General features: G+C 41.9%; 17 non-coding genes across 17 annotated transcripts; all 17 read left to right on the top strand.

Moving 5' to 3' along the window:
* Positions 1-386: 386 nt before the first annotated feature.
* Trnaa-ugc (transfer RNA alanine (anticodon UGC)) lies at positions 387-459 on the top strand. Its single transcript has one exon. It is a non-coding gene; the product is annotated as a tRNA-Ala (tRNA).
* A 719-nt stretch (positions 460-1,178) lies between these two features.
* On the top strand, positions 1,179-1,251 carry Trnaa-ugc (transfer RNA alanine (anticodon UGC)). The gene has a single exon. It is a non-coding gene; the product is annotated as a tRNA-Ala (tRNA).
* Positions 1,252-5,493: 4,242 nt separating this feature from the next.
* On the top strand, positions 5,494-5,566 carry Trnaa-ugc (transfer RNA alanine (anticodon UGC)). The gene has a single exon. It is a non-coding gene; the product is annotated as a tRNA-Ala (tRNA).
* Positions 5,567-5,811: 245 nt separating this feature from the next.
* On the top strand, positions 5,812-5,884 carry Trnaa-ugc (transfer RNA alanine (anticodon UGC)). The gene has a single exon. It is a non-coding gene; the product is annotated as a tRNA-Ala (tRNA).
* Positions 5,885-6,450: 566 nt separating this feature from the next.
* Trnaa-ugc (transfer RNA alanine (anticodon UGC)) lies at positions 6,451-6,523 on the top strand. Its single transcript has one exon. It is a non-coding gene; the product is annotated as a tRNA-Ala (tRNA).
* Positions 6,524-7,245: 722 nt separating this feature from the next.
* On the top strand, positions 7,246-7,318 carry Trnaa-ugc (transfer RNA alanine (anticodon UGC)). The gene has a single exon. It is a non-coding gene; the product is annotated as a tRNA-Ala (tRNA).
* A 1,525-nt stretch (positions 7,319-8,843) lies between these two features.
* Positions 8,844-8,916, top strand: Trnaa-ugc (transfer RNA alanine (anticodon UGC)). The gene has a single exon. It is a non-coding gene; the product is annotated as a tRNA-Ala (tRNA).
* A 723-nt stretch (positions 8,917-9,639) lies between these two features.
* Positions 9,640-9,712, top strand: Trnaa-ugc (transfer RNA alanine (anticodon UGC)). The gene has a single exon. It is a non-coding gene; the product is annotated as a tRNA-Ala (tRNA).
* A 722-nt stretch (positions 9,713-10,434) lies between these two features.
* Trnaa-ugc (transfer RNA alanine (anticodon UGC)) lies at positions 10,435-10,507 on the top strand. Its single transcript has one exon. It is a non-coding gene; the product is annotated as a tRNA-Ala (tRNA).
* A 1,525-nt stretch (positions 10,508-12,032) lies between these two features.
* Positions 12,033-12,105, top strand: Trnaa-ugc (transfer RNA alanine (anticodon UGC)). The gene has a single exon. It is a non-coding gene; the product is annotated as a tRNA-Ala (tRNA).
* A 723-nt stretch (positions 12,106-12,828) lies between these two features.
* Trnaa-ugc (transfer RNA alanine (anticodon UGC)) lies at positions 12,829-12,901 on the top strand. Its single transcript has one exon. It is a non-coding gene; the product is annotated as a tRNA-Ala (tRNA).
* Positions 12,902-13,623: 722 nt separating this feature from the next.
* On the top strand, positions 13,624-13,696 carry Trnaa-ugc (transfer RNA alanine (anticodon UGC)). The gene has a single exon. It is a non-coding gene; the product is annotated as a tRNA-Ala (tRNA).
* An 884-nt stretch (positions 13,697-14,580) lies between these two features.
* Trnaa-ugc (transfer RNA alanine (anticodon UGC)) lies at positions 14,581-14,653 on the top strand. Its single transcript has one exon. It is a non-coding gene; the product is annotated as a tRNA-Ala (tRNA).
* Positions 14,654-15,221: 568 nt separating this feature from the next.
* Trnaa-ugc (transfer RNA alanine (anticodon UGC)) lies at positions 15,222-15,294 on the top strand. The gene has a single exon. It is a non-coding gene; the product is annotated as a tRNA-Ala (tRNA).
* Positions 15,295-15,539: 245 nt separating this feature from the next.
* On the top strand, positions 15,540-15,612 carry Trnaa-ugc (transfer RNA alanine (anticodon UGC)). Its single transcript has one exon. It is a non-coding gene; the product is annotated as a tRNA-Ala (tRNA).
* Positions 15,613-15,859: 247 nt separating this feature from the next.
* Trnaa-ugc (transfer RNA alanine (anticodon UGC)) lies at positions 15,860-15,932 on the top strand. The gene has a single exon. It is a non-coding gene; the product is annotated as a tRNA-Ala (tRNA).
* A 2,329-nt stretch (positions 15,933-18,261) lies between these two features.
* Positions 18,262-18,334, top strand: Trnaa-ugc (transfer RNA alanine (anticodon UGC)). The gene has a single exon. It is a non-coding gene; the product is annotated as a tRNA-Ala (tRNA).
* Positions 18,335-18,606: the final 272 nt, after the last annotated feature.

The raw sequence follows: 18,606 nt of genomic DNA, 5'->3' as shown, positions 1-18,606 counted from the left end.
TTTCTCTCTCCCTCGGTTCACCTCACTTATATTAAAGTGAAAATCACCGAACTTATTTTTTCAAAAGTTGGAGAATTATCTCAGTTGGTAGACCGCTTCCTTTGCATGCGAGCGGTACCGGGATCGATACCAGGATTCTCCAAGCAATTGCATTTTTTATTTATCTCTCTCTCCCATTTCATGTCACTTATACTAAAGTGAAAATCTGCGAGCTTTTTTTGCAAAGTTGGAAAATTATCTCAGTTGGTAGAGCGCTCCCTTTGCATGCGAGATGTACCGGTATCGATACCCGGATTCTCCAAGCAATTGCATTTTTTCTTTTTCTCTCTCTCTCGGTTCAGCTCAATTATACTAAAGTGAAAATCAGCTATTTTACTTCGATGAATGGGGAATTAGCTCAGTTGGTAGAGCGCTCGCTTTGCATGCGAGAGGTACCGGGATCGATACCCAGATTCTCCAGACAATTGCATTTTTTCTTTTTCTCTCTATCTCTTGGTTCGGCTCACATATTCTAAAGTGAAAATCGGCGAGCTTTTCTCCTATGTTGTGGAATTCGCTCAGTTGTTAGAGCGCTTCCTTTGCATGCGGGAGGTACCGGGTTCGATACCTGGATTCTCCAAGCAATTGCATTTTTTCTTATTCTCTCTATCTCTCGGTTCAGCTCAATTATACTAAAGTGAAAATCAGCTAGTTTTTTTCGATGATTGGGGAATTAGCTCAGTTGGTAGAGCGCTCGCTTTGCATGCGACAGGTACCGGGATCGATACCCGGATTCTCCAGACAATTGCATTTTTTCTTTTTCTCTCTCTCTCTTGGTTCGGCTCACTTATTCTAAAGTGAAAATCGACGAGCTTTTCTCCTATGTTGTGGAATTCGCTCAGTTGTTAGAGCGCTTCCTTTGCATGCGAGAAGTGCCTGGATAGCTACCCGGATTCTCCAGCAATTACATTTTTTTTTCTCTCTCTCTCGCTTCAGCTCACTTATACTAAAGTGAAAATCGGCGAGCTTTTCTCCTATGTTGTGGAATTCGCTCAGTTGTTAGAGCGCTTCGTTTGCATGCGAGAGGTACCGGGTTCGATTCCTGGATTCTCCAAGCAATTGCATTTTTTCTTTTTCTCTCTCTCTCGGTTCAGCTCAATTATACTAAAGTGAAAATCAGCAAAATTTTTTCGATTATTGGGGAATTAGCTCAGTTGGTAGAGCGCTCGCTTTGCATGCGAGAGGTACCGGGACCGATACCCGGATTCTCCAGACAATTGCATTTTCTCTTTTTCTCTCTATCTCTTGGTTCGGCTCACTTATTCTAAAGTGAAAATCGGCGAGCTTTTCTCTTATGTTGTGGAATTCGCTCAGTTGGTAGAGCGCTCGCTTTGCATGCGAGAGGTACCGGGATCGATACCCAGATTCTCCAGACAATTGCAATTTTTCTTTTTCTCTCTCTCTTGGTTCGGCTCACTTTATTCTAAAGTGAAAATCAGCGAGCTTTTTTTTGCAAAGTTTGAGAACTTTCGCAGTTGGTAGAGCGCTCGCTTTGCATGCGAAAGCTACCGGGATCGATACCCATATTCTCCAAGCAAATCCATTTTTTTGTCTTTCTCTCTCTCTCGGTTCACCTCCCTTATATTAAAGTGAAAATCAGCGAGCTTTTTTTTTCAAAAGTTGGAGAATTAGCTCAGTTGGTAGATCGCTTGCTTTGCATGCGAGATGTACCGGTATCGATACCCGGATTCTCCAAGCAATTGCATTTCTTATTTATCTCTCTCTCCCATTTCATGTCACTTATACTAAAGTGAAAATCTGCGAGCTTTTTTTGCAAAGTTGGAATATTATCTCAGTTGGTAGAGCGCTCCCTTTGCATGCGAGATGTACCGGTATCGATACCCGGATTCTCCAAGCAATTGCATTTTTTCTTTTTCTCTCTCTCTCGGTTCAGCTCAATTATACTAAAGTGAAAATCAGCTAGTTTTTCTCTATGATTGGGGAATTGGCTCAGTTGGTAGAGCGGTCGCTTTGCATGCGAGAAGTACCGGGATCGATATCCAGATTCTCCAAGCAAATCTATTTTTTGTTTTTCTCTCTCCCTCGGTTCACCTCCCTTATATTAAAGTGAAAATAAGCGAGCTTTTTTTTTCAAAAGTTGGAGAATTAGCTCAGTTGGTAGATCGCTCGCTTTGCATGCGAGTGGTACCGGGATCGATGCCAGGATCCTCCAAGCAATTGCATTTTTTATTTATCTCTCTCTCCCATTTCATGTCACTTATTCTAAAGTGAAAATCAGCGAGCTTTTTTTGCAAAGTTGGAGAATTATCTCAGTTGGTAGAGCGCTCGCTTTCCATGCGAGAGGTACCGGGATCGATACACATATTCTCCAAGCTAATCCATTTTTTATTTTTCTCTCTCCCTCGGTTCACCTCACTTATATTAAAGTGAAAATCACCGATCTTATTTTTTCAAAAGTTGGAGAATTATCTCAGTTGGTAGACCGCTTCCTTTGCATGCGAGCGGTACCGGGATCGATACCATGATTCTCCAAGCAATTGCATTTTTTATTTATCTCTCTCTCCCATTTCATGTCACTTATACTAAAGTGAAAATCTGCGAGCTTTTTTTGCAAAGTTGGAAAATTATCTCAGTTGGTAGAGCGCTCCCTTTGCATGCGAGATGTACCGATATCGATACCCGGATTCTCCAAGCAATTGCATTTTTTCTTTTTCTCTCTCTCTCGGTTCAGCTCAATTATACTAAAGTGAAAATCAGCTATTTTATTTCGATGATTGGGGAATTAGCTCAGTTGGTAGAGCGCTCGCTTTGCATGCGAGATGTACCGGGATCGATACCCAGATTCTCCAGACAATTGCATTTTTTCTTTTTCTCTCTATCTCTTGGTTCGGCTCACTTATTCTAAAGTGAAAATCGGCGAGCTTTTCTCCAATGTTGTGGAATTCGCTCAGTTGTTAGAGCGCTTCCTTTGCATGCGAGAGGTACCGGGTTCGATACCTGGATTCTCCAAGCAATTGCATTTTTTCTTTTTCTCTCTCACTCGGTTCAGCTCAATTATACTAAAGTGAAAATCAGCTATTTTATTTCGATGATTGGGGAATTAGATCAGTTGGTAGAGCGCTCGTTTTCCATGCGAGAGGTACCGGGATCGATACCCAGATTCTACAATCTAATCCATTTTTTGTTTTTCTCTCTCCCTCGGTTCACCTCACTTATATTAAAGTGAAAATCACCGAGCTTTTTTTTTCAAAAGTTGGAGAATTAGCTCAGTTGGTAGACCGCTTCCTTTGCATGCGAGCGGTACCGGGATCGATACCAGGATTCTCCAAGCAATTGCATTTTTTATTTATCTCTCTCTCCCAATTCATGTCACTTATACTAAAGTGAAAATCTGCGAGCTTTTTTTGCAAAGTTGGAAAATTATCTCAGTTGGTAGAGCGCTCCCTTTGCATGTGAGATGTACCGGTATCGATACCCGGATTCTCCAAGCAATTGCATTTTTTCTTTTTCTCTCTCTCTCTCGGCTCAGCTCAATTATACTAAAGTGAAAATCAGCTAGTTTTTTTTTCGATTATTGGGGAATTAGCTCAGTTGGTAGAGCGCTCGCTTTGCATGCGAGAGGTACCGGGATCGACACCCAGATTCTCCCGACAATTGCAATTTTTCTTTTTCTCTCTATCTCTTGGTTCGGCACACTTATTCTAAAGTGAAAATCGGCGAGCTTTTCTCCTATGTTGTGGAATTCGCTCAGTTGTTAGAATGCTTCCTTTGCATGCGAGAGGTACCGGTATCGATACTCGGATTCTCCAAGCAATTGCATTTTTTCTTATTCTCTCTCTCTCTCGGTTCAGCTCAATTATACTAAAGTGAAAATCAGCTAGTTTTTTTCGATGATTGGGGAATTAGCTCAGTTGGTAGAGCGCTCGCTTTGCATGCGAGAGGTACTGGTATCAATAACCGGATTCTCCAGACAATTGCAATTTTTCTTCTTCTCTCTCTCTTGGTTCGGCTCACTTTATTCTAAAGTGAAAATCAGCGAGCTTTTTTTTTCAAAAGTTGGAGAATTAGCTCAGTTGGTAGACCGCTTCCTCTGCATGCGAGTGGTACCGGGATCGATACCAGGATTCTCCAAGCAATTGCATTTTTTATTTATCTCTCTCTCCCATTTCATGTCACTTATACTAATGTGAAAATCTGCGAGCTTTTTTTGCAAAGTTGGAAAATTATCTCAGTTGGTAGAGCGCTCCCTTTGCATGCGAGATGTACCGGTATCGATACCCGGATTCTCCAAGCAATTGCATTTTTTCTTTTTCTCTCTCTCTCGGTTCAGCTCAATTATACTAAAGTGAAAATCAGCTAGTTTTTTTCGATTATTGGGGAATTAGCTCAGTTGGTAGAGCGCTCGCTTTGCATGCGAGAGGTAACGGGATCGATACCCAGATTCTCCAGACAATTGCATTTTTTCTTTTTCTCTCTATCTCTTGGTTCGGCTCACTTATTCTAAAGTGAAAATCGGCGAGCTTTTCTCCTATGTTGTGGAATTCGCTCAGTTGTTAGAGCGCTTCCTTTGCATGCGAGAGGTACCGGGTTCGATACCTGGATTCTCCAAGCAATTGCATTTTTTCTTTTTCTCTCTCACTCGGTTCAGCTCAATTATACTAAAGTGAAAATCAGCTATGTTATTTAGATGATTGGGGATTTAGCTCAGTTGGTAGAGCGCTCGTTTTGCATGCGAGACGTACCGGGATCGATACCCAGATTCTCCAAGCTAATCCATTTTTTTCTTTTTCTCTCTCCCTCGGTTCATCTCACTTATATTAAAGTGAAAATCACCGAGATTTTTTTTTTCAAAAGTTGGAGAATTAGCTCAGTTGGTAGACCGCTTCCTTTGCATGCGAGCGGTACCGGGATCGATACCAGGATTCTCCAAGCAATTGCATTTTTTATTTATGTCTCTCTCCCATTTCATGTCACTTATACTAAAGTGAAAATCTGCGAGCTTTTTTTGCAAAGTTGGAAAATTATCTCAGTTGGTAGAGCGCTCCCTTTGCATGCGAGATGTACCGGTATCGATACCTGGATTCTCCAAGCAATTGCATTTTTTCTTTTTCTCTCTCACTCGGTTCAGCTCAATTATACTAAAGTGAAAATTAACAAGTTTTTTTCGATTATTAGGGAATTAGCTCAGTTGGTAGAGCGTTAGCTTTGCATGCGATAGGTACCGGGATCGATACCCGGATTCTCCAGAAAATTGCATTTTCTCTTTTTCTCTCTATCTCTTGGTTCGGCTCACTTATTCTAAACTGAAAATCGGCGAGCTTTTCTCCTATGTTGTGGAATTCGCTCAGTTGTTAGAGTGCTTCCTTTGCATGCGAGAGGTACCGGTATCGATACCCGGATTCTCCAAGCAATTGCATTTTTTCTTATTCTCTCTATCTCTCGGTTCAGCTCAATTATACTAAAGTGAAAATCAGCTAGTTTTTTTCGATGATTGGGGAATTAGCTCAGTTGGTAGAGCGCTCGCTTTGCATGCGAGAGGTACCGGGATCGATACCCGGATTCTCCAGACAATTGCAATTTTTCTTTTTCTCTCTCTCTTGGTTCGGCTCACTTTATTCTAAAGTGAAAATCAGCGAGCTTTTTTTTGCAAAGTTTGAGAACTATCTCAGTTGGTAGAGCGCTCGCTTTGCATGCGAGAGGTACCGGGATCGATACCCGGATTCTCCAAGCAATTGCATTTTTTCTTTTTCTCTCTCTCTCGGTTCAGCTCAATTATACTAAAGTGAAAATCAGCAATTTATTTTGAATTTTGGGGAATTAGCTCAGTTGGTAGAGCGCTCGCTTTGCATGCGAGAGGTACCGGGATCGATACCCAGATTCTCCAAGCTAATCCATTTTTTGTTTTTCTCTCTCCCTCGGTTCACCTCACTTATATTAAAGTGAAAATCACCGAGCTTTTTTTTTCAAAAGTTGGAGAATTAGCTCAGTTGGTAGACCGCTTCCTTTGCATGCGAGCGGTACCGGGATCGATACCAGGATTCTCCAAGCAATTGCATTTTTTATTTATCTCTCTCTCCCATTTCATGTCACTTATACTAAAGTGAAAATCTGCGAGCTTTTTTTGCAAAGTTTGAGAACTATCTCAGTTGGTAGAGCGCTCGCTTTGCATGCGAGAGGTACCGGGATCGATACCCAGATTCTCCAAGCTAATCCATTTTTTGTTTTTCTCTCTCCCTCGATTCACCTCACTTATATTAAAGTGAAAATCACCGAGCTTTTTTTTTCAAAAGTTGGAGAATTATCTCAGTTGGTAGAGCGCTCCCATTGCATGCGAGATGTACCGGTATCGATACCCGGATTCTCCAAGCAATTGCATTTTTTCTTTTTCTCTCTCTCTCGGTTCAGCTCAATTATACTAAAGTGAAAATCAGCTAGTTTTTTTCGATTATTGGGGAATTAGCTCAGTTGGTAGAGCGCTCGCTTTGCATGCGAGAGGTACCGGGATCGATACCCAGATTCTCCAGACAATTGCATTTTTTCTTTTTCTCTCTATCTCTTGGTTCGGCTCACTTATTCTAAAGTGAAAATCGGCGAGCTTTTCTCCTATGTTGTGGAATTCGCTCAGTTGTTAGAGCGCTTCCTTTGCATGCGAGAGGTACCGGGTTCGATACCTGGATTCTCCAAGCAATTGCATTTTTTTTTTTCTCTCTCACTCGGTTCAGCTCAATTATACTAAAGTGAAAATCAGCTATTTTATTTCGATGATTGGGGAATTAGCTCAGTTGGTAGAGCGCTCGTTTTGCATGCGAGAGGTACCGGGATCGATACCCAGATTCTCTAAGCTAATCCATTTTTTGTTTTTCTCTCTCCCTCGGTTCACCTCACTTATATTAAAGTGAAAATCACCGATCTTTTATTTTCAAAAGTTGGAGCATTAGCTCAGTTGGTAGACCGCTTCCTTTGCATGCGAGCGGTACCGGGATCGATACCAGGATTCTCCAAGCAATTGCATTTTTTATTTATCTCTCTCTCCCATTTCATGTCACTTATACTAAAGTGAAAATCTGCGAGCTTTTTTTGCAAAGTTGGAAAATTATCTCAGTTGGTAGAGCGCTCCCTTTGCATGCGAGATGTACCGGTATCGATACCCGGATTCTCCAAGCAATTGCATTTTTTCTTTTTCTCTCTCTCTCGGTTCAGCTCAATTATACTAAAGTGAAAATCAGCTAGTTTTTTTCGATTATTGGGGAATTAGCTCAGTTGGTAGAGCGCTCGCTTTGCATGCGAGAGGTACCGGGATCGATACCCAGATTCTCCAGACAATTGCATTTTTTCTTTTTCTCTCTATCTCTTGGTTCGGCTCACTTATTCTAAAGTGAAAATCGGAGAGCTTTTCTCCTATGTTGTGGAATTCGCTCAGTTGTTAGAGCGCTTCCTTTGCATGCGAGAGGTACCGGGTTCGATAACTGGATTATCCAAGCAATTGCATTTTTTCTTTTTCTCTCTCTCTCGGTTCAGCTCAATTATACTAAAGTGAAAATCAGCAAGTTTTTTTCGATTATTGGGGAATTAGCTCAGTTGGTAGAGCGGTCGCTTTGCATGCGAGAGCTACCGGGATCGATGCCCGGATTCTCCAGACAATTGCAATTTTTCTTTTTCTCTCTCTCTTGGTTCGGCTCACTTCATTCTAAAGTGAAAATCAGCGAGCTTTTTTTTGCAAAGTTTGAGAACTATCTCAGTTGGTAGAGCGCTCGCTTTGCATGCGAAAGCTACCGGGATCGATACCCATATTCTCCAAGCAAATCCATTTTTTGTCTTTCTCTCTCCCTCGGTTCACCTCCCTTATATTAAAGTGAAAATCAGCGAGCTTTTTTTTTCAAAAGTTGGAGAATTAGCTCAGTTGGTAGATCGCTTGCTTTGCATGCGAGCGGTACCGGGATCGATACCAGGATTCTCCAAGCAATTGCATTTCTTATTTATCTCTCTCTCCCATTTCATGTCACTTATACTAAAGTGAAAATCTGCGAGCTTTTTTTGCAAAGTTGGAAAATTATCTCAGTTGGTAGAGCGCTCCCTTTGCATGCGAGATGTACCGGTATCGATACCCGGATTCTCCAAGCAATTGCATTTTTTCCTTTTCTCTCTCTCTCGGTTCAGCTCAATTATACTAAAGTGAAAATCAGCTAGTTTTTTTCGATTATTGGGGAATTACCTCAGTTGGTAGAGCGCTCGCTTTGCATGCGAGAGGTACCGGGATCGATACCCGGATTCTCCATACATTTGCATTTTTTCTTTTTCTCTCTCTCTCTTGGTTCGGCTCACTTATTCTAAAGTGAAAATCGGCGAGCTTTTTCTCCAAGGTTGGGGAATTAGCTCCGTTGGTAGATCGCTCACTTTGCATGCGAGAGGTACCGAGATCGATACCCGGACTCTCCAAGCACATCTATTTTTTCTTTTTCTCTCTCCCAATTCATGTCACTTATACTAAAGTGAAAATCAGCGAGCTTTTTTCCTATTTTGTGGAATTCGCTCAGTTGTTAGAGCGCTTCCTTTGCATGCGAGAGGTACCGGGTTCGATACCCGGATTCTCAAAGCAATTGCATTTTTTTCTTTTTCTTTCTCCCTCGGTTCACCTCCCATATACTAAAGTGAAAATTAACGGGCTTTTTTTTTCCAAGACTGGGGAATTAGCTCAGTTGGTAGAGCGCTTGCTTTGCTTGCCAGAGGTACTGGGATCGATACCCGGATTTTCCAAGCAATTGCATTTTTTTCTTTTTCTTTCGCCCTCGGTTCACCTCTCTTATACTAAAGTGAAAATCAACAAGCTTTTTTTTTCCAAGGTTGGGGAATTAGCTCATTTGGTAGAGCGCTCGCTTTGCATGCGAGAGGTACCGGGATCGATACCCGGATTCTCCAGACAATTGCATTTTTTCTTTTTCTCTCTCTCTCTTGGTTCGGCTCACTTATTCTAAAGTGAAAATCGACGAGCTTTTCTCCTATGTTGTGGAATTCGCTCAGTTGTTAGAGCTCTTCCTTTGCATGCGAGAGGTACCGGGTTCGATTCCTGGATTCTCCAAGCAATTGCATTTTTTCTTTTTCTCTCTCTCTCGGTTCAGCTCAATTATACTAAAGTGAAAATCAGCAAGTTTTTTTCGATTATTGGAGAATTAGCTCAGTTGGTAGACCGCTTCCTTTGCATGCGAGCGGTACCGGGATCGATACCAGGATTCTCCAAGCAATTGCATTTTTTATTTATCTCTCTCTCCCATTTCATGTCACTTATACTAAAGTGAAAATCTGCGAGCTTTTTTTGCAAAGTTTGAGAACTATCTCAGTTGGTAGAGCGCTCGCTTTGCATGCGAGAGGTACCGGGATCGATACCCAGATTCTCCAAGCTAATCCATTTTTTGTTTTTCTCTCTCCCTCGATTCACCTCACTTATATTAAAGTGAAAATCACCGAGCTTTTTTTTTCAAAAGTTGGAGAATTATCTCAGTTGGTAGAGCGCTCCCATTGCATGCGAGATGTACCGGTATCGATACCCGGATTCTCCAAGCAATTGCATTTTTTCTTTTTCTCTCTCTCTCGGTTCAGCTCAATTATACTAAAGTGAAAATCAGCTAGTTTTTTTCGATTATTGGGGAATTAGCTCAGTTGGTAGAGCGCTCGCTTTGCATGCGAGAGGTACCGGGATCGATACCCAGATTCTCCAGACAATTGCATTTTTTCTTTTTCTCTCTATCTCTTGGTTCGGCTCACTTATTCTAAAGTGAAAATCGGCGAGCTTTTCTCCTATGTTGTGGAATTCGCTCAGTTGTTAGAGCGCTTCCTTTGCATGCGAGAGGTACCGGGTTCGATACCTGGATTCTCCAAGCAATTGCATTTTTTTTTTTCTCTCTCACTCGGTTCAGCTCAATTATACTAAAGTGAAAATCAGCTATTTTATTTCGATGATTGGGGAATTAGCTCAGTTGGTAGAGCGCTCGTTTTGCATGCGAGAGGTACCGGGATCGATACCCAGATTCTCTAAGCTAATCCATTTTTTGTTTTTCTCTCTCCCTCGGTTCACCTCACTTATATTAAAGTGAAAATCACCGATCTTTTATTTTCAAAAGTTGGAGCATTAGCTCAGTTGGTAGACCGCTTCCTTTGCATGCGAGCGGTACCGGGATCGATACCAGGATTCTCCAAGCAATTGCATTTTTTATTTATCTCTCTCTCCCATTTCATGTCACTTATACTAAAGTGAAAATCTGCGAGCTTTTTTTGCAAAGTTGGAAAATTATCTCAGTTGGTAGAGCGCTCCCTTTGCATGCGAGATGTACCGGTATCGATACCCGGATTCTCCAAGCAATTGCATTTTTTCTTTTTCTCTCTCTCTCGGTTCAGCTCAATTATACTAAAGTGAAAATCAGCTAGTTTTTTTCGATTATTGGGGAATTAGCTCAGTTGGTAGAGCGCTCGCTTTGCATGCGAGAGGTACCGGGATCGATACCCAGATTCTCCAGACAATTGCATTTTTTCTTTTTCTCTCTATCTCTTGGTTCGGCTCACTTATTCTAAAGTGAAAATCGGAGAGCTTTTCTCCTATGTTGTGGAATTCGCTCAGTTGTTAGAGCGCTTCCTTTGCATGCGAGAGGTACCGGGTTCGATAACTGGATTATCCAAGCAATTGCATTTTTTCTTTTTCTCTCTCTCTCGGTTCAGCTCAATTATACTAAAGTGAAAATCAGCAAGTTTTTTTCGATTATTGGGGAATTAGCTCAGTTGGTAGAGCGGTCGCTTTGCATGCGAGAGCTACCGGGATCGATGCCCGGATTCTCCAGACAATTGCAATTTTTCTTTTTCTCTCTCTCTTGGTTCGGCTCACTTCATTCTAAAGTGAAAATCAGCGAGCTTTTTTTTGCAAAGTTTGAGAACTATCTCAGTTGGTAGAGCGCTCGCTTTGCATGCGAAAGCTACCGGGATCGATACCCATATTCTCCAAGCAAATCCATTTTTTGTCTTTCTCTCTCCCTCGGTTCACCTCCCTTATATTAAAGTGAAAATCAGCGAGCTTTTTTTTTCAAAAGTTGGAGAATTAGCTCAGTTGGTAGATCGCTTGCTTTGCATGCGAGCGGTACCGGGATCGATACCAGGATTCTCCAAGCAATTGCATTTCTTATTTATCTCTCTCTCCCATTTCATGTCACTTATACTAAAGTGAAAATCTGCGAGCTTTTTTTGCAAAGTTGGAAAATTATCTCAGTTGGTAGAGCGCTCCCTTTGCATGCGAGATGTACCGGTATCGATACCCGGATTCTCCAAGCAATTGCATTTTTTCCTTTTCTCTCTCTCTCGGTTCAGCTCAATTATACTAAAGTGAAAATCAGCTAGTTTTTTTCGATTATTGGGGAATTACCTCAGTTGGTAGAGCGCTCGCTTTGCATGCGAGAGGTACCGGGATCGATACCCGGATTCTCCATACATTTGCATTTTTTCTTTTTCTCTCTCTCTCTTGGTTCGGCTCACTTATTCTAAAGTGAAAATCGGCGAGCTTTTTCTCCAAGGTTGGGGAATTAGCTCCGTTGGTAGATCGCTCACTTTGCATGCGAGAGGTACCGAGATCGATACCCGGACTCTCCAAGCACATCTATTTTTTCTTTTTCTCTCTCCCAATTCATGTCACTTATACTAAAGTGAAAATCAGCGAGCTTTTTTCCTATTTTGTGGAATTCGCTCAGTTGTTAGAGCGCTTCCTTTGCATGCGAGAGGTACCGGGTTCGATACCCGGATTCTCAAAGCAATTGCATTTTTTTCTTTTTCTTTCTCCCTCGGTTCACCTCCCATATACTAAAGTGAAAATTAACGGGCTTTTTTTTTCCAAGACTGGGGAATTAGCTCAGTTGGTAGAGCGCTTGCTTTGCTTGCCAGAGGTACTGGGATCGATACCCGGATTTTCCAAGCAATTGCATTTTTTTCTTTTTCTTTCGCCCTCGGTTCACCTCTCTTATACTAAAGTGAAAATCAACAAGCTTTTTTTTTCCAAGGTTGGGGAATTAGCTCATTTGGTAGAGCGCTCGCTTTGCATGCGAGAGGTACCGGGATCGATACCCGGATTCTCCAGACAATTGCATTTTTTCTTTTTCTCTCTCTCTCTTGGTTCGGCTCACTTATTCTAAAGTGAAAATCGACGAGCTTTTCTCCTATGTTGTGGAATTCGCTCAGTTGTTAGAGCGCTTCCTTTGCATGCGAGAGGTACCGGTATCGATACCCGGATTCTCCAAGCAATTGCATTTTTTCTTTTTCTCTCTCTCTCGGTTCAGCTCAATTATACTAAAGTGAAAATCAGCAAGTTTTTTTCGATTATTGGAGAATTAGCTCAGTTGGTAGACCGCTTCCTTTGCATGCGAGCGGTACCGGGATCGATACCAGGATTCTCCAAGCAATTGCATTTTTTATTTATCTCTCTCTCCCATTTCATGTCACTTATACTAAAGTGAAAATCTGCGAGCTTTTTTTGCAAAGTTTGAGAACTATCTCAGTTGGTAGAGCGCTCGCTTTGCATGCGAGAGGTACCGGGATCGATACCCAGATTCTCCAAGCTAATCCATTTTTTGTTTTTCTCTCTCCCTCGATTCACCTCACTTATATTAAAGTGAAAATCACCGAGCTTTTTTTTTCAAAAGTTGGAGAATTATCTCAGTTGGTAGAGCGCTCCCATTGCATGCGAGATGTACCGGTATCGATACCCGGATTCTCCAAGCAATTGCATTTTTTCTTTTTCTCTCTCTCTCGGTTCAGCTCAATTATACTAAAGTGAAAATCAGCTAGTTTTTTTCGATTATTGGGGAATTAGCTCAGTTGGTAGAGCGCTCGCTTTGCATGCGAGAGGTACCGGGATCGATACCCAGATTCTCCAGACAATTGCATTTTTTCTTTTTCTCTCTATCTCTTGGTTCGGCTCACTTATTCTAAAGTGAAAATCGGCGAGCTTTTCTCCTATGTTGTGGAATTCGCTCAGTTGTTAGAGCGCTTCCTTTGCATGCGAGAGGTACCGGGTTCGATACCTGGATTCTCCAAGCAATTGCATTTTTTTTTTTCTCTCTCACTCGGTTCAGCTCAATTATACTAAAGTGAAAATCAGCTATTTTATTTCGATGATTGGGGAATTAGCTCAGTTGGTAGAGCGCTCGTTTTGCATGCGAGAGGTACCGGGATCGATACCCAGATTCTCTAAGCTAATCCATTTTTTGTTTTTCTCTCTCCCTCGGTTCACCTCACTTATATTAAAGTGAAAATCACCGATCTTTTATTTTCAAAAGTTGGAGCATTAGCTCAGTTGGTAGACCGCTTCCTTTGCATGCGAGCGGTACCGGGATCGATACCAGGATTCTCCAAGCAATTGCATTTTTTATTTATCTCTCTCTCCCATTTCATGTCACTTATACTAAAGTGAAAATCTGCGAGCTTTTTTTGCAAAGTTGGAAAATTATCTCAGTTGGTAGAGCGCTCCCTTTGCATGCGAGATGTACCGGTATCGATACCCGGATTCTCCAAGCAATTGCATTTTTTCTTTTTCTCTCTCTCTCGGTTCAGCTCAATTATACTAAAGTGAAAATCAGCTAGTTTTTTTCGATTATTGGGGAATTAGCTCAGTTGGTAGAGCGCTCGCTTTGCATGCGAGAGGTACCGGGATCGATACCCAGATTCTCCAGACAATTGCATTTTTCCTTTTTCTCTCTATCTCTTGGTTCGGCTCACTTATTCTAAAGTGAAAATCGGAGAGCTTTTCTCCTATGTTGTGGAATTCGCTCAGTTGTTAGAGCGCTTCCTTTGCATGCGAGAGGTACCGGGTTCGATAACTGGATTATCCAAGCAATTGCATTTTTTCTTTTTCTCTCTCTCTCGGTTCAGCTCAATTATACTAAAGTGAAAATCAGCAAGTTTTTTTCGATTATTGGGGAATTAGCTCAGTTGGTAGAGCGGTCGCTTTGCATGCGAGAGCTACCGGGATCGATGCCCGGATTCTCCAGACAATTGCAATTTTTCTTTTTCTCTCTCTCTTGGTTCGGCTCACTTCATTCTAAAGTGAAAATCAGCGAGCTTTTTTTTGCAAAGTTTGAGAACTATCTCAGTTGGTAGAGCGCTCGCTTTGCATGCGAAAGCTACCGGGATCGATACCCATATTCTCCAAGCAAATCCATTTTTTGTCTTTCTCTCTCCCTCGGTTCACCTCCCTTATATTAAAGTGAAAATCAGCGAGCTTTTTTTTTCAAAAGTTGGAGAATTAGCTCAGTTGGTAGATCGCTTGCTTTGCATGCGAGCGGTACCGGGATCGATACCAGGATTCTCCAAGCAATTGCATTTCTTATTTATCTCTCTCTCCCATTTCATGTCACTTATACTAAAGTGAAAATCTGCGAGCTTTTTTTGCAAAGTTGGAAAATTATCTCAGTTGGTAGAGCGCTCCCTTTGCATGCGAGATGTACCGGTATCGATACCCGGATTCTCCAAGCAATTGCATTTTTTCCTTTTCTCTCTCTCTCGGTTCAGCTCAATTATACTAAAGTGAAAATCAGCTAGTTTTTTTCGATTATTGGGGAATTACCTCAGTTGGTAGAGCGCTCGCTTTGCATGCGAGAGGTACCGGGATCGATACCCGGATTCTCCATACATTTGCATTTTTTCTTTTTCTCTCTCTCTCTTGGTTCGGCTCACTTATTCTAAAGTGAAAATCGGCGAGCTTTTTCTCCAAGGTTGGGGAATTAGCTCCGTTGGTAGATCGCTCACTTTGCATGCGAGAGGTACCGAGATCGATACCCGGACTCTCCAAGCACATCTATTTTTTCTTTTTCTCTCTCCCAATTCATGTCACTTATACTAAAGTGAAAATCAGCGAGCTTTTTTCCTATTTTGTGGAATTCGCTCAGTTGTTAGAGCGCTTCCTTTGCATGCGAGAGGTACCGGGTTCGATACCCGGATTCTCAAAGCAATTGCATTTTTTTCTTTTTCTTTCTCCCTCGGTTCACCTCCCATATACTAAAGTGAAAATTAACGGGCTTTTTTTTTCCAAGACTGGGGAATTAGCTCAGTTGGTAGAGCGCTTGCTTTGCTTGCCAGAGGTACTGGGATCGATACCCGGATTTTCCAAGCAATTGCATTTTTTTCTTTTTCTTTCGCCCTCGGTTCACCTCTCTTATACTAAAGTGAAAATCAACAAGCTTTTTTTTTCCAAGGTTGGGGAATTAGCTCATTTGGTAGAGCGCTCGCTTTGCATGCGAGAGGTACCGGGATCGATACCCGGATTCTCCAGACAATTGCATTTTTTCTTTTTCTCTCTCTCTCTTGGTTCGGCTCACTTATTCTAAAGTGAAAATCGACGAGCTTTTCTCCTATGTTGTGGAATTCGCTCAGTTGTTAGAGCTCTTCCTTTGCATGCGAGAGGTACCGGGTTCGATTCCTGGATTCTCCAAGCAATTGCATTTTTTCTTTTTCTCTCTCTCTCGGTTCAGCTCAATTATACTAAAGTGAAAATCAGCAAGTTTTTTTCGATTATTGGGGAATTAGCTCAGTTGGTAGAGCGCTCGCTTTGCATGCGAGAGGTACCGGGATCGATACCCGGATTCTCCAGACAATTGCATTTTCTCTTTTTCTCTCTATCTCTTGGTTCGGCTCACTTATTCTAAAGTGAAAATCGGCGAGCTTTTCTCCTATGTTGTGGAATTCGCTCAGTTGTTAGAGCTCTTCCTTTGCATGCGAGAGGTACCGGGTTCGATTCCTGGATTCTCCAAGCAATTGCATTTTTTCTTATTCTCTCTCTCTCTCGGTTCAGCTCAATTATACTAATGTGAAAATCAGCAATTTTTTTTCGATTATTGGGGAATTAGCTCAGTTGGTAGAGCGCTCGCTTTGCATGCGAGAGGTACCGGGATCGATACCCGGATTCTCCAGACAATTGCATTTTCTCAATTTTCTCTCTATCTCTTGGTTCGGCTCACTTATTCTAAGGTGAAAATCGGCGAGCTTTTCTCCTATGTTGTGGAATTCGCTCAGTTGTTAGAGCGCTTCCTTTGCATGCGAGAGGTACCGGGTTCGATAACTGGATTATCCAAGCAATTGCATTTTTTCTTTTTCTCTCTCACTCGGTTCAGCTCAATTATACTAAAGTGAAAATTAACAAATTTTTTTCGATTATTGGTGAATTTGCTCAGTTGGTAGAGCGCTCGCTTTGCATGCGATAGGTACCGGGATCGATACCCGGATTCTCCAGACAATTGCATTTTCTCTTTTTCTCTCTATCTCTTGGTTCGGCTCACTTATTCTAAAGTGAAAATCGGCGAGCTTTTCTCCTATGTTGTGGAATTCGCTCAGTTGTTAGAGTGCTTCCTTTGCATGCGAGAGGTACCGGTATCGATACCCGGATTCTCCAAGCAATTGCATTTTTTCTTATTCTCTCTATCTCTCGGTTCAGCTCAATTATACTAATGTGAAAATCAGCTAGTTTTTTTCGATGATTGGGGAATTAGCTCAGTTGGTAGCGTGCTCGCTTTGCATGCGAGAGGTACCGGGATCGATACCCGGATTCTCCAGACAATTGCAATTTTTCTTTTTCTCTCTCTCTTGGTTCGGCTCACTTTATTCTAAAGTGAAAATCGACGAGCTTTTTTTTGCAAAGTTTGAGAACTATCTCAGTTGGTAGAGCGCTCGCTTTGCATGCGATAGGTACCGGGATCGATACCCGGATTCTCCAGACAATTGCATTTTCTCTTTTTCTCTCTATCTCTTGGTTCGGCTCACTTATTCTAAAGTGAAAATCGGCGAGCTTTTCTCCTATGTTGTGGAATTCGCTCAGTTGTTAGAGCGCTTCCTTTGCATGCGAGAGGTACCGGGTTCGATACCTGGATTCTCCAAGCAATTGCATTTTTTCTTTTTCTCTCCCACTCGGTTCAGCTCAATTATACTAAAGTGAAAATCAGCTATTTTATTTCGATGATTGAGGAATTAGCTCAGTTGGTAGAGCGCTCGTTTTGCATGCGAGAGGTACCGGGATCGATACCCAGATTCTCCAAGCTAATCCATTTTTTGTTTTTCTCTCTCCCTCGGTTCACATCACTTATATTAAAGTGAAAATCACCGATCTTTTTTTTTCAAAAGTTGGAGAATTAGCTCAGTTGGTAGACCGCTTCCTTTGCATGCGAGCGGTACCGGGATCGATACCAGGATTCTCCAAGCAATTGCATTTTTTATTTATCTCTCTCTCCCATTTCATGTCACTTATACTAAAGTGAAAATCTGCGAGCTTTTTTTGCAAAGTTGGAAAATTATCTCAGTTGGTAGAGCGCTCCCTTTGCATGCGAGATGTACCGGTATCGATACCCGGATTCTCCAAGCAATTGCATTTTTTCTTTTTCTCTCTCTCTCGGTTCAGCTCAATCATACTAAAGTGAAAATCAGCTAGTTTTTTTCGATTATTGGGGAATTAGCTCAGTTGGTAGAGCGCTCGCTTTGCATGCGAGAGGTACCGTGATCGATACCCGGATTCTCCAGACATTTGCATTTTTTCCTTTTCTCTCTCTCTCTTGGTTCGCCTCCCTTATACTAAAGTGAAAATTAACGGGCTTTTTTTTGCAAAGTTGGAAAATTATCTCAGTTGGAAGATCGCTCACTTTGCATGCGAGAGGTACCGAGATCGATACCCGGACTCTCCAAGCACATCCATTTTTTCTGTTTCTCTCTCCCAATTCATGTCACTTATACTAAAGTGAAAATCTGCGAGCTTTTTTCCTATTTTGTGGAATTCGCTCAGTTGTTAGAGCGCTTCCTTTGCATGCGAGAGGTACCGGGTACGATACCCGGATTCTCCAAGCAATTGCATTTTTTTATTTTTCTTTCTCCCTCGGTTCTCCTCCCTTATACTAAAGTGAAAATTAACGGGCTTTTTTTTTCCAAGACTGGGGAATTAGCTCAGTTGGTAGAGCGCTTGCTTTGCATGCCACAGGTACAGGGATCGATACCCGGATTCTCCAAGCAATTGCATTTTTTTCTTTTTCTTTCGCCCTCGGTTCACCTCTCTTATACTAAAGTGAAAATCAACAAGCTTTTTTTTTTCCAAGACTGGGGAATTAGCTCAGTTGGTAGAGCGCTTGCTTTGCATGCCAGAGGTACAGGGATCGATACCCGGATTCTCCAAGCAATTGCATTTTTTTCTTTTTCTTTCGCCCTCGGTTCACCTCTCTTATACTAAAGTGAAAATCAACAAGCTTTTTTTTTTCCAAGGTTGGGGAATTAGCTCATTTGGTAGAGCGCTCGCTTTGCATGCGAGAGGTACCGGGATCGATACCCGGATTCTCCAGACAATTGCATTTTCTCTTTTTCTCTCTCTCTCTTGGTTCGGCTCACTTATTCTAAAGTGAAAATCGACAAGCTTTTCTCCTATGTTGTGGAATTCGCTCAGTTGTTAGAGCGCTTCCTTTGCATGCGAGAGGTGCCTGGATAGATACCCGGATTCTCCAAGCAATTACATTTTTTTTTCTCTCTCTCTCGCTTCAGCTCACTTATACTAAAGTGAAAATCGGCGAGATTTTCTCCTATGTTGTGGAATTCGCTCAGTTCTTAGAGCGTTTC

The sequence above is a fragment of the Octopus bimaculoides genome, chromosome 5 (assembly GCF_046866305.1).
Source record: "Octopus bimaculoides isolate indiv1 chromosome 5, ASM4686630v1, whole genome shotgun sequence".
NCBI classification, from domain to species: domain Eukaryota; kingdom Metazoa; phylum Mollusca; class Cephalopoda; order Octopoda; family Octopodidae; genus Octopus; species Octopus bimaculoides.
This window is presented reverse-complemented; position numbering and strand designations above follow the sequence as displayed.